The sequence below is a fragment of the Triticum dicoccoides genome, chromosome 7B, assembly GCF_002162155.2.
Source record: "Triticum dicoccoides isolate Atlit2015 ecotype Zavitan chromosome 7B, WEW_v2.0, whole genome shotgun sequence".
NCBI lineage: Eukaryota > Viridiplantae > Streptophyta > Magnoliopsida > Poales > Poaceae > Triticum > Triticum dicoccoides.
The window spans coordinates 318,469,018-318,482,215 of NC_041393.1; positions in this window are offsets into that span (position 1 = coordinate 318,469,018).

Genomic DNA, 13,198 nt, shown 5'->3' on the forward strand with positions numbered 1-13,198 from the left:
AGTGTCTCCTCAGCATTTGAAATCGGTAACACCGAGTTGTTGTCTTCGGTGGCACCAAGATGATTCGGTTTGACCGAAAGGGACAAACCGGCGTGTCCGAGTTCATTACAGAGATAAAGCACTTGTCACCTCAGCTCACTAAGCAAATAAGATCTCACAAAGATTTGCAGGGAATTAACTAAAGGATTTGCAATGAATTGGATGTAGGAAATGCAGAAAAAAAATTAAAAAGAAAAGAAAGGACATCTAATGAAGTTTTTCTTTTTTTTGAAAAAGAAAACAAATATGCAAGAGACAAATGCAAGAGCACAGAGAAACACTAGAGAACTTCATCTAGAATTGGTCGGCGACAAAGTCACCTATGTTAGAGTATATTGACTTAGGAGTCAAGTGGAGACACTTGATCATAGGTCATACTCATCGTTTAAGCTCAAAATGGGGTTGCCATTTTTTGTTTAAGCATTTTGATGTATTCACATCTTGTTGAGCTGCTTTGACCCATGACTTGGGGTAAAGCTTCTCTAAGATGGAATTACATACCTTGGGTGGTGGTGTTGATTTTGATCATGTACTTGAACTTGTGGAGGATGCTCAAAGTTGATGTAGTTCATTGGGAGCACCACTTGTAATTGGAGTTCATCTACCTACATGGGTTAGTCTTGCAAGGAATAGCACTTTTGTATGGAAAATGACAATCATGAAAATTTGATATATATAAATTGTCAAAGGATATGTTTGAAGGGTTTCATGCTTCCTTGTCTTCAACCACCGTATTGTAGAAACTTGGTGATGTAGATATTGCTTAAGATGTGAGTGAGTTGCAATCTCGTAGATTGAGATTCATCCAAATACCTACAAGGGTTAGATAACATGCAAGGGTGCAAATATATCCAAGACATATGTTTATCATCATAAGAGAAACATCAATGATTAGTCAGGGGCTCATGCCTTGCATGTATCCAAATGGAGTTCCTACTCCAAGTTTGAAGCATCAATGATGTTCAATTCACCTCTCAACTGGCAAAACACTTTCTCATCAAGCGGTTTGGTGAATATACCCGCCAATTGCTTATCGGTACGAACATGCTTAAGGTTAATGTCACCTTTAGCAACATGATCTCGAATGAAATGATGACGAACCTCAATATGCTTAGTTCGAGAATGTTGCACGGGATTGTGAGCAATATTAATAGCACTTTCATTGTCACAAAGCAATGGAACATGTTTCACATATATCCCATAATCTTTAAGAGTTTGGGTCATCCAAAGTAATTGAGCACAACATGAACCAGCGGCAATATATTCCGCTTTGGCGGTGGATAAGGATACCAAGTTTTGTTTCTTGCAGGACCAGGACACAAGAGATCTGCCAAGAAATTGACAAGCACCCGAAGTGGACTTTCTATCGACCTTGTCTCCGGCATAGTCCGAATCGGAGTAGCCAACAAGATCAAAGGAAGACCTCTTGGGATACCAAATGCCAAAAGTTGGTGTATGTATTAAGTATCTCACTATCCTTTTCATAGCCTTAAGATGACATTCTTTAGGGGCCGCTTGATATCATGCGCATATGCACACACTTAGCATAATATCGGGACGAGATGCACATAGATATAACAATGAACCAATCATAGAGCGGTAAACTTTTTGATCAACGGGTTCACCATCTTTAGTCAAGCCAAGATGTCCACTAGTAGGCATGGGTGTACTCATACCTTTGCATTCCTACATATTGAACTTCTTGAACAAGTCCTTGGTGTACTTTGTTTGAGAGACAAAGGTACCTTCCTTAGTTTGCTTGATTTGCAAACCAAGAAAGAACTTGAGTTCACTCATCATAGACATCTCAAACTTCTCTGACATAAGCTTCCCAAACTTCTCACTAAAATGAGGGTTAGTTGAACCAAATATAATATCATCAACATAAATTTGGCACACAAATAATTCTCCATTAACACTTTTAGTGAAAAGAGTAGAATCAATTTTTCCGATCTCAAAGCCTTTTTCAATAAGGAACTTGGTCAAGCATTTATACCACGCTCTAGGAGCTTGTTTAAGACCATAGAGAGCTTTGTGAAGTTTGTAAACATGATTGGGTTTCTTAGGATTAACAAAGCCGGGAGGTTGTTTAACATAAATTTCCTCCTCAATTTCACCATTTAGAAAAGAACTTTTAATGTCCATTTGGTACAAGGTGATATCATGGTGATTAGCATAGGCAAGTAATATGCGAATGGACTCAAGTCTAGCAACGGGGGCATATGTCTCACCATAGTCCATACCTTCGACTTGAGTGTAGCCTTGGGCGACGAGATGTGCTTTGCTGTGAACTACTTGTCCATCTTCATCTTGCTTGTTGCGAAACACCCATTTGGTACCAATGATGTTGTGGTTGTTGTCGGGCTTCTCGACCAATGTCCACACTTGGTTTCTCTCAAAGTTGTGTAGCTCTTCATGCATGGCATTTATCTAATCCGGATCTTCCAATGCTTCTTCAACCTTCATGGGTTCAATGCTAGAGATGAATGAATAATGTTCACAAAAGTTAGCCAAACGAGTTTTAGAGCGAGTGATTCTCCCGGTTTGGATATCATTGTAGATTTTCTCGACGGGATGGTCTTTGGTAACTCTTGCTCGAACTCGTGAGAGCTTTTGTTTTGGTTGGGGTGGAACATCTTCATCATCATCTTGTTCTTCTTCTTGGCCTTCTTCATTGTTGACGTTGTCATTCTCTTGTCGAGGTGGAGAAGGAGGTTGATGAGGTTCATCTTGGTGTACTTCCTCGTTTTCTTCATCTTGGTGTGTCCTACTTGTGGATGCTTCCATATCAACTCTTGGTTCACCTTGTCGTGAGGTAGAAGCTTCCACTTGGACGGACGAGGTACTCTCCTTCATCTCCGTTGGACGGATCTTGCCAATATACAAATCTTGGATAGCTTCCGAGGGGTCTTTATCTCCTACATCAATTGGCAATTGCTCTACTTGCGAGCCGTTAGATTCGTCGAACTTCACATCTACCATCTCTTCAACCTTTCAGGTGAAATTGTTGTAGACACCGTAAGTGTGAGAGTTTAAGCCATAACCAAGTAGGAAACCTTCATGAGATTTGAGAGCAAATTTAGAACGACGATGCTTATCAAGAATGTAACACTTTGAGTCGAATACTCGAAAGTATCCAACTTGGGGTTTATTACCGGTGAGGAGCTCGTATGCCATCTTGCTGAGTAGCTTGTGAAGATACAAGCGATTTGTTGCATGACAAGCTATCTCAACTGCTTCCGCCCAAAAGTGTTCTGGCGTCTTGTATTCATCAAGCATCGTGCTCGCCATTTCGATGAGCGTCCGGTTCTTCCTCTCAACAACTCCATTTTGTTGAGTTGTGTACATAGCCGAGAACTCATGTGAGATCCCTTCTTCGTCAAGAAAGGTGTCCACATTGGCATTCTTGAACTCTATTCCATTGTTGCTGCGAACCTTCTTGATCTTCACTTCAAATTGATTTTGGGCCTTCCTAGCAAAGTTCTTGAAGATCTTTTGGACCTGCGATTTATCATCGAGAAAGAACACCCACGTAAATCTTGAAAAATCATCAACTATAACTAGACCAAATGAGTTTCCACCGAGACTTTTGTAGGCATTGGGACCAAAGAGATCCATATGAAGTAGCTCGAGCGGTCTTCTCGTGGTCATGATGTTCTTCACGGGGTGGCTTCCTCCAACCTGTTTTCCTGCTTGGCAAGCACTACAAAGTCTATCCTTATCAAATATGACATCTTTAACACCAAGGATATGATCACCTTTAATAAGTTTGTCAAGGTTTCACATGCCCACATGACCTAACCGTCTATGCCACAACCAGCCTTTTGAAGATTTAGCAATTAAGAAAGTTCTAGGTTGAGCCTTTTTAGTGAAGTCAACAATGTATAGATCACCTCTACGTATGCCGGTAAAGACCATTTTATGATTATCTCTACAAAACACTTGGCAATCTACTTTAGTAAATAGGACATTGAAGCTGAAATCGGCAAGTCTAGATACAGAAAGCAAATTATAGCCAAGAGATTCAATGAGCATGACATTTTGTATGGAGCTATCATGTGAGATGGCCACTTTACCGAGGCCAACCACCTTACCCTTTGAGTTATCACCAAATGCGACATACTTTTAAGGGACGTCCTTTTCAGCAAGCTCACGAAACATATCTTTATCTCCGGTCATGTGATTGGTACATCCACTATTAAGGACCCATTCCTTTCCTCCTGCCATGTAGCCACGAAGATTAGCCATAAGACCAAAGTGTCTCATTGCATCATCAATATCATAGTCACTATCATCATCCTCATCATAGTATCCATGTTCAACATCGTCATGTGATGGATCAATTCCTAGAGAGGGTGATTCACTAGACAAATGATCATGACAATAATCATCTTTATGAAGTCTAATGGTTTTGGAGATGATATTGCTAGTGATTCCAACATCTCCTTTGGCACGCATAAGGTCACGAAGCTCAAATAGACAAACATCAAACTTAGTATCACTAGTACTCATTTTGTTCAAGGCAATTAACTTATGAAGAATCTCATCTAGATTTTGCAAGGAATAGTTTGGAAATCTTTCCTCAAGAAATCTCCATATAGTATAAGCACAATCAAGAGTAGGCAAGTGACCAATCAAATTTCTAGGCAATCCTCTAATGATAAGATTGATAGTTCTAAGGTTGCGAATCATGTCAAGATCCTCATCGGGAGTGGGATTCAAAGGATCAACAAGGCAAGCACAAGGGTTGGTAACGTACTTGCTCAAATGATATTCATTGAAAATCTCAAGCATCTCATTTTTTCACTCATGAAAGTACTCTCCATCAAGTATATGCACTCTATGTCTAAGACTCCCCAACGTAGACTCATCCATCTTCCTCCAATGGTGATTAAACCAAAGCAAAGGAGACCAACGCTCTGATACCAATTGAAAGGATTGAGAAGAGGTGTCTAGAGGGGGTGTGATTAGACCCTCAATGCACAAAGTTGGCAGTTTTTAAGTTTTTCAAGTTGAGGTGGAGTTTAAGCACAAGTTTAAGCATTCACAATACATATCAAGCAAGCATGCAAAGAGTATGTGAGCAGCGGAGAGTAAAGCAAGCAACTTGCAAGAAAGTAAAGGGATGTGATTGGAGTGTGCAAACGCAATTGGAGACATGGAGATTTTTGGCGTGGTTTCGATAGGTGGTGCTATTGTGCATCCACGTTGATGGAGACTTCAACCCACGAAGGGTAACGGCTGCGCGAGTCCATGGAGGGCTCCACCCACGAAGGGTCCATGAAGAAGCAAGCTTGTCTATCCCACCATGGCCATTGCCCACGAAGGACTTGCCTCACTAGGGTATATCTTCATGAAGTAGGCAATCTCCTTGCCCGTACAAACTCCTTGGTTCAACTCCACAATCTTGACGGAGGCTCCCAAGTGACACCTAACCAATCTAGGAGACACCACTCTCCAAAAGGTAATAGATGGTGTGTTGTTGATGAACTCCTTGCTATTGTGCTTCAAATCATAGTCTCCCCAACACTCAACTCTCTCTCATAGGATTATTTGGTGGAAAGATGATTTGAGTGGAAAGCAACTTGGGGAAGGCTAGAGATCAAGATTCATATGGCAGGATTGGAATATCTTGGCCTCAACACATGAGTAGGTGGTTCTCTCTCAAAAAATGAATGCTGGAAGTGTAGGCATGTTCTGATGGCTTCCCTCACGAATGAGGAGATGGTGGAGGGGTATATATATAGCCTCCACACAAAATCTAACCGTTACACACAATTTACCAAACTCGGTGGGACCAAATCAGAAAACTCGGTCTGACCGATTTAGTTCATAATGTGATCGTTAGGCATTTAGGTGGGACCGATATGATCAACTCGGTGGGACCAATGTGCAAGGGTTAGGGTAAAACCTCATCTCGGTTTGACCGATTACACAAACTCGGTGCGACCGATTTTGGTAATAAGCAAAACAGAGAGTTGGTCAAGCAAACTCGGTGGGACCGATTACATGTTCTCGGTGAGACCGAAATTATTGCAATAGGCAACAGAGAGTTTGCAAGCCCATCTCAGTGAGACCGAGATCCCATCGGTGAGACCGAATTGATTAGGGTTTCTGGCGGTGGCTATGTCAAATGAACTCGGTGGCGCCGGATGGATCAAATCGATGGGGCCGAGTTTGACTTTTGGTTTGGGACATATGTGGATATGAGAAAGTGGTTGAGGGATTTGGAACATATCACTAAGCACTTTTGAGCAAGCAAGCCATTAAGCAACACCTCATCCCCTTTTAATAGTATTGGCTTTCCTATGGACTCAATGTGATCTTGGATCACTAAAATAGAAAATGTAGAGTCCTAAGCTTTGAGCTTGAGCCAATCCTTAGTCCTTAGCATCTTGAAGGGGTTCCACATCCTCTTGTCCATGCCACTCCACTGTTGGACTTATCTGAAATATACTAGATGAAAATATTAGTCCAACAAGAGATATGTTGACATTAATTACCAAAATTACCCAGGGAGCACTTGTGCTTTCATCACACCATGGTGGCACATGTCTTCATTACTCTCTAGAGCTCGTTTCGTCAACCTATGCGCTTGCGAGGTTGATGAGGAATCATGTGCACGTACAAATAAGGAGACACACGAAACAAAGTATGTGTGTGGTAAATGTAAACATCATCCATCATGATGTGTATGTGCATGTGAGAGTTAGCACAATATAAGCAATGCTCAAAGAATTTTGAGGCATGGTAGAAGAACATGCCATCCGTCATGGAAGAATGGTTGTTATGTATAACATGACGGGGACACAAATGGAGCATGCAAGTATATGACACACATTATTGGGATCATGCAATTCATAGGATGGATCGAAAATATCCTAATAGGTATGAGAAAACTACCGGTATCTCCTCACGTGCTATAGCGGAAGCATAATATGGAGAAAATTGACAACATGGCAAACAGTGCATGTCCGAAGCTAGGTGGTCATGGCATTGGCATATGATAGAAATGATGCAGAGGGAGCATATCAATATCATCACAAGAAAAAAAAATGCCGACAACCATGGGCTTATCATCTATACCATGTGTGCAAATTGTGTTTTTGATAATGGCATATGCATAGTCACTACGATGAGATTGAAAATATGACATATGGGTGATCTCATTCATAACATATAACAAGTCAAGCAGATTGTCAAACATGATGTGACCGAGAGAATTATCACAAGAAATCCTATGCAACATGGCATCACAACTAACAGACTCCATATGGCAATCATCAAACTCATCATAAATGGGTAAATCACTGCATGGGGAAATCATACTAGCATGAGGCATGGCAATAGGGGGATCAACATCATGCACGCAATCAATGTTCACTAGTGGGACAAGAGCATCACCTTCACCTATGTTACCTTTGTCGTTCTAGTCATGTGATGTAGGTGAAGTGGCAAGGACCAAATCATAGTCAACGTTATCATCGTGATGGAACCATGTGGGGGGGGGGGGTGCATCGTATTCCACCATTGCCATCGTCTTATCCAAAGGAAGGACAAAGTCATCGAGGGTCGGTGCATCATCATATATGGGACCTAGCACCAAATGAGAAGACACAATAGAGGTAGAGGATAAGTTGTTAGAAATCAAAATAGCCTCACATGACCTATCAACTACCTCACTCTCTCTATATGGTGATGGCTCCCTCCCTCCCTCAAGATAGGTGCACTCAATGTCACATATGGTGGAGTCACTCAAATCACTCAAGTGGTGGTGGTGGTGGCGGCTCTCCTCACATGGGAATTGGGACATCTCATCATATATGTGGCTAGTGGTGAAGTCACTTCACTCTCAATATGGTAGCACAAGTCGCTCAACTCATCGCCATACACCTCCTTGGTCGGAGGGAAAATCCCATGCTCAACCATCTCGTCACTGCAGCCGTGGATGAAGGCCAAAGATTACACACCATCACTGTCGCCTCCAAAGATGGAAGCATCATCCTTGCTCGCCACCATGTTGCTCGCCTCCAAATCTTGGTCCATGAGTTGCTCCATAGTCGTAGTTGTCTCCACACCGTCTTCTAAATGAGTCGTGGCAGACTCAGCATCGTCAAACACCACAAAGAGGGATGGCGGTGAAGTTGAACTTGGGAGCGTCGTCTTGGAGCTCGTCGGACTTGGCCATCTTGATGGTACTAGCCTCATGCTCGCCGTCGGTGTGAAAACCGGCATACCTCGAGGTAGGGTGTCCTGAGCTGTGGATCTCAGACAGATGGTAACAGGAATAGGGAGACGATGTTTTACCCAGGTTTGGGACCTCTTGATGGAGGTAAAATTCTATGTCCTGCTCTTGTTTATATTGATATAGATCTATCGAGTACAGAGTTGATCTACCTCGATATTGTAAGATGTGGCCTAACTCTAGGGCTAGGTGAATGATATTGCATTGATGTCCCCCTACGGGCTAAACCCTATGACTTATATACACGCTAGGTAGGGTATCTAGGGTTACAAGGTCGGCATCTAGGCACAGGGCGGCAGGAGAAGCCTTGGAGTATACGACAAGTCTTCGGTAGATGTAGTCTTGACCACGCCCCCTGCGTACAGCCTCCGAAGTCCTTGAGAATGAATTAGGGCCCATTGGCCCAATCCAAGGAACATGGGCCGATGGGATTAGTACCCCCTAATCTAGGACACCGTCAGTAGCCCCTGAACTGATCTTCTATGCCGAGGACAATTCCCTCGTCAGAGACAACCTCGGATCCGAAGTCCTTGGCTCGATAGACAAGTTCCCTTTTTGCGATTTCAAGATTCCCGAACCGCTCCTTTTAAAGGAGCGATGCCAAATAAGACCGGAAGGAGCTTGTACCCTGCCCGAAGAGGTGGGTAACTTAGCCTCGAAGGCCAGCCACCTTGGTGTGAATAGTTTCACCTAGTATGACAACTTTATTGAAGCGGCACACCCCACGACGGGTCGAACAGTTATTGCTTTTACTGGCACATCCCATCGAGGTGGAGATCATGCCCATTTCTCAGGGATATCATCAAGATTTTGTTTCCCCCCGTATGCATAACGACATCTTTCATGGGAGTGGCATTTTTATCGGCGCAGCAAGGGGGACCCTTGGCCTCTCAACAACCTATAAGAGCAAAAAGAGGATAGTGTAGGCAACCACGCTCTCATTTCCCCCGCCTGCTGCTTCGTCTAGCTCCAGCGTCCAGATCCAATCTTGCACCTCCACTTCCCTAGCGATCCCAAACTCCCCAGTAGCCATGGTTGATACCCTCAAAGGACATTGGGATGGTTCCATTGTGACGGACGACATCATCCAGGAGTTACGGGACGTAGGGTATCTCCCCGTCAACATCGCCGCCCACGCTCCAGGCGTCGACCAGCTAGTGCCCGCTCCTAACACAGGGGAGTAGGTAGTCTTCGTTCCCCACCTCATATGAGGCATGGGGTTCCCATTGCACCCATTCGTGCGCGAGATGATGTTTTATTATGGGCTCGACTTCCACCACATGGCCCCAAACTCCATCTGTCGGCGTTCTAGGAACGAGGGTACCCAGACATGCCTGCCTGTGACCCACGACATGGCTCCATCGACGGCCTGGTATGGCCCATCTTCAGCATCGACAAGACAAGACCCTCGCGAGGGGCCAAGCCTCGCGAGGCGGACGACATCAAGACCTCCTAAAGGAGCGGCCTCCCCGGCGGCCTCCTGAGGAGCGGAGATTTCTATGCAAGCACTCACCTCATGAGGCTGAGGTGACGCCAGGCATGATGACCAAGGCCAGGCACACGCCAGTGGGCGTAGAGCGGCATGTTTCCTCTTTGGTGCTAAGGAGGGAAGCGCAGGCGCAGGGTCCCAAGGAATCAACCAAAGGTTACCGTTTGCGTGCAACAATATCAAGAGCGCCAGAACGGTAGGATGGATGTCATCATCGATCCCACTATTACATCACGACCAGAAGCTTTGTAGGAAAAGACCACCTTTCGTCAGGATAAGATGTACTACATGTCCCCTTTCAAAATTGGCCACTGTGGGATCCCTTCCCGCCTAAGTTTTGGGGAGAGGACCGAGGCCACAATAAGTATAGGCTAGCCACAACTGTAGCAAAGGGTCGAGTCCCAGAGAGACAGCTCCCCGAAGCTACCACCATCACAAGAACAAGCCTCCTGAGGTTGTTCTTCCCCTTTTACTAGTTCATCCTTAGCCCCCATGAGGCTAATCCACCACAAAGCAGGAGTAGGGTTTTACACCGCAAGGTGGCCCGAACCTGGGTAAACTGCCGTGTCCATTTCCTTCATGTTCATTGAGCTAGACCGTGAGAGCAGCGAGTCGATCGGCTGGAGAGGTTGATTTCTTCGCACACGCCCCAGAGTTCGAACCTTTCTTGGGTCTGCGGAGCCTGGAATCCGACATTTGGCGCGCTAGGTAGGGGCATGTCAGAGCCTCTCTTTTGTCAGTTGTTTCGCCATCGCTTCGTGGTTCTCATGGCGGATGCTCATCGAGTTCATGTTGAGCGCTGGGCAGCCCTCACCACACGCGTCGCTCGGACGGCGGCCGTAGGCAACGACGCTTCCCGCCGCTCCCCGTCGCCTGTGGCCAACGCCGCCAACGGCCCTGCAGCCCACGAGCAGTAGGACTCGTCGCTACCGCCCTCCGTGTGACGCGACGGCCGCACCATGTGGGGACCTCGACTCATAGGCCGAGATCACCGAATGCACGTGTACAGTGATCCCAGAGATCAATGCTCACTGAACACATACAAGATGAATAACAAGAGTCTTACATCCATACATACCGTCTTACACAAATTGTGACCATTATGGTCAAGTCTTACATAGATAAGCCTTAAGGGCTGAACATCAAATGAAACATAAGCAGCGGAAATCTTCGTCGATAAGTAGAACCCATACCATATGCCTTAACGCTACAGGCATTCTGACTGGGAAGCGTCCTAGCTCGCACGATCGTCACCCAAGAACTCTTCATCATATCAAGTTCTTTCATACCTGGCCAATTAAATAACCAGTGGCAAGCCAATGAGTACTTTGAATGTACTCGCAAGCAACCCAAGTTTTGAAACAAGGTACAACAATGCATGATATAGCACTAAGTAGGTCATTTTGCAGAAAGCTAGTTTTGAGTGCACTGACATGTTCAACAACTTGTAAGACATGCATCAGGAGAATCCAAGTAACCATGAGAACATATTACAGATATCAACATAAATAGAGTTGGAAACAATCCAACTTAATCATCATGTCAAGTCTTTTGACGTGACCCAGGTAGTTCTTACCACTTATCCATACACACTCACCAGGTTTCGCAAACATTTGGACGTAGCCCAAGAGCGGTTACCCAACTGTCCTTGACCGTGGACACGGCTATTCAAATAGTTTTACACTCTGCAGAGGTTGCACAGTTTACCCACAAGATCCGGGGAACTTCCGTGTCATCCACGACCCGCGGTACCTCAAGTACCTGGGGTAAGCACCCGGTCACTATCTTTCCCTAGACGATACTAACATAGAGTCCACTTGATTGGTAGTAACCCCCGTGCCCAACATTTCACATCTTAAAATTGTGGAGCCTCGCTCCCATATTCATCACATACCACTGGCACGGGGTACCAACAGTGTGTCCGATGCCCTGTGAAAACAGTCATGGCCGCCCTACCTGGCACGACCCCGTCCCGAGAGAAAGCACCAACTCTTCGCCGCCACTAGTAGTGCGGGCTCCAAGCTAGTATCGGCCTAGGTAATCAATAATGCCCTTTCCCATATAAGGGTAGAGTGGTTGCGCATGTAAGGTTGGAATAACTGTTGCAACTTAAACCAATCTATTTTGAAAACAACACACACACTTGCCTCGGTACACCACTTCGTCACCAAGTGGTTACCCAACTCATTATCTCCCTCGTGCATAAGTGGCACCTGATGGGGTTTTCGAAAAGTTTTTGAAAACAATCTTGCTTCCATCACCATGCATATACCCATCCCCTTTTGCGTAGCTCTACTTAGCATCCTAGCTACTCCCACTCGCATAACCCTCATAGAAAGGTAGGGTCATGCATCATGCAAGTATCAACGAGAAAAACAACGGAGTAACCCACCAGAGTGGTACCCTCTCATCATGATTCCGGTGCAACAACAAGTGCTATATGACATGCATAAAAAGGTTTCACGGTATGGTCAAAGGGGATGCTTGCCTTGATTGGCTTGGTCTTCAAGTTCTTCAAATCCTGCTCCTTCTTCTTCTTCTTCAGCAACTTCGTCTAATACGGGATCTAATCATCACAAGAAAATAACAAGAAAATAAGGCAATAGTAAAACAAAAAAACCAAAGTGCTCAGAAAAATGTCAACTTATTTTTGATAAACACTAAGGGGAAATCTAAGAAGGGGAAAATTCCTAGTTCTGGATTTGGAGTTATAGAATAGGAGAAATGGATTTTTAGAGGGGAATATAAATGCTCAAATTTGAATTTAAGTTTGAACAGTGCAGAAAAGTTTCATGGATATTTATGGAAGTGACGCCATTAAATAGGTGGGATTTTTCTAAGATTTTAGGAGTTGGAATTATTGCATTTGGATAATTATTTTATCCTGTGAAATATTTGAAAGATTGACAAGAAAAGAAAAAGAAAAGGGACACTGTGCAATTGGGCCAGAACGGCCTTAGTGCAGCAGGCCCAGAGGGAAAAGAGGCCCAAGCGAGCCAGCGCGCGTGCCAGGTTTTTAAAACCTGACAGGTAGGGCCCAGCTGTCAGCGGGAGAGAGAGGGGACGAGAGAGAGGGGAGGATGATAGGCAGGGCCCGCCTGTCATCCCTAACGCTGCGACAGAGGGCCGGCGAGTTCACCGGCAACGTTTCCGGGCACGGCGGTGTGAGCTAATGGCACCGTTGGACTCCTCGTCAAGTCACCGTTCGGGTGGAGGTGGAGGTGGTCACCGGAGCGGCCTGGTTCGCCGGTGACGAGGAAGCACGGCGGAGGAGCGTCGGGCCAACTCCGGCTGGAAACGAGGCGGGGGAGAGAGGGGAAATGGTCAGTGGGAGGAGGCGGCTTCAGATCGGGGCAGAGGAGGAGCGGGGAAGGCATGTACCTCGCAAACTCCAGCGAGCCGAAGCGGCGGAGGTCGAGCTCAAT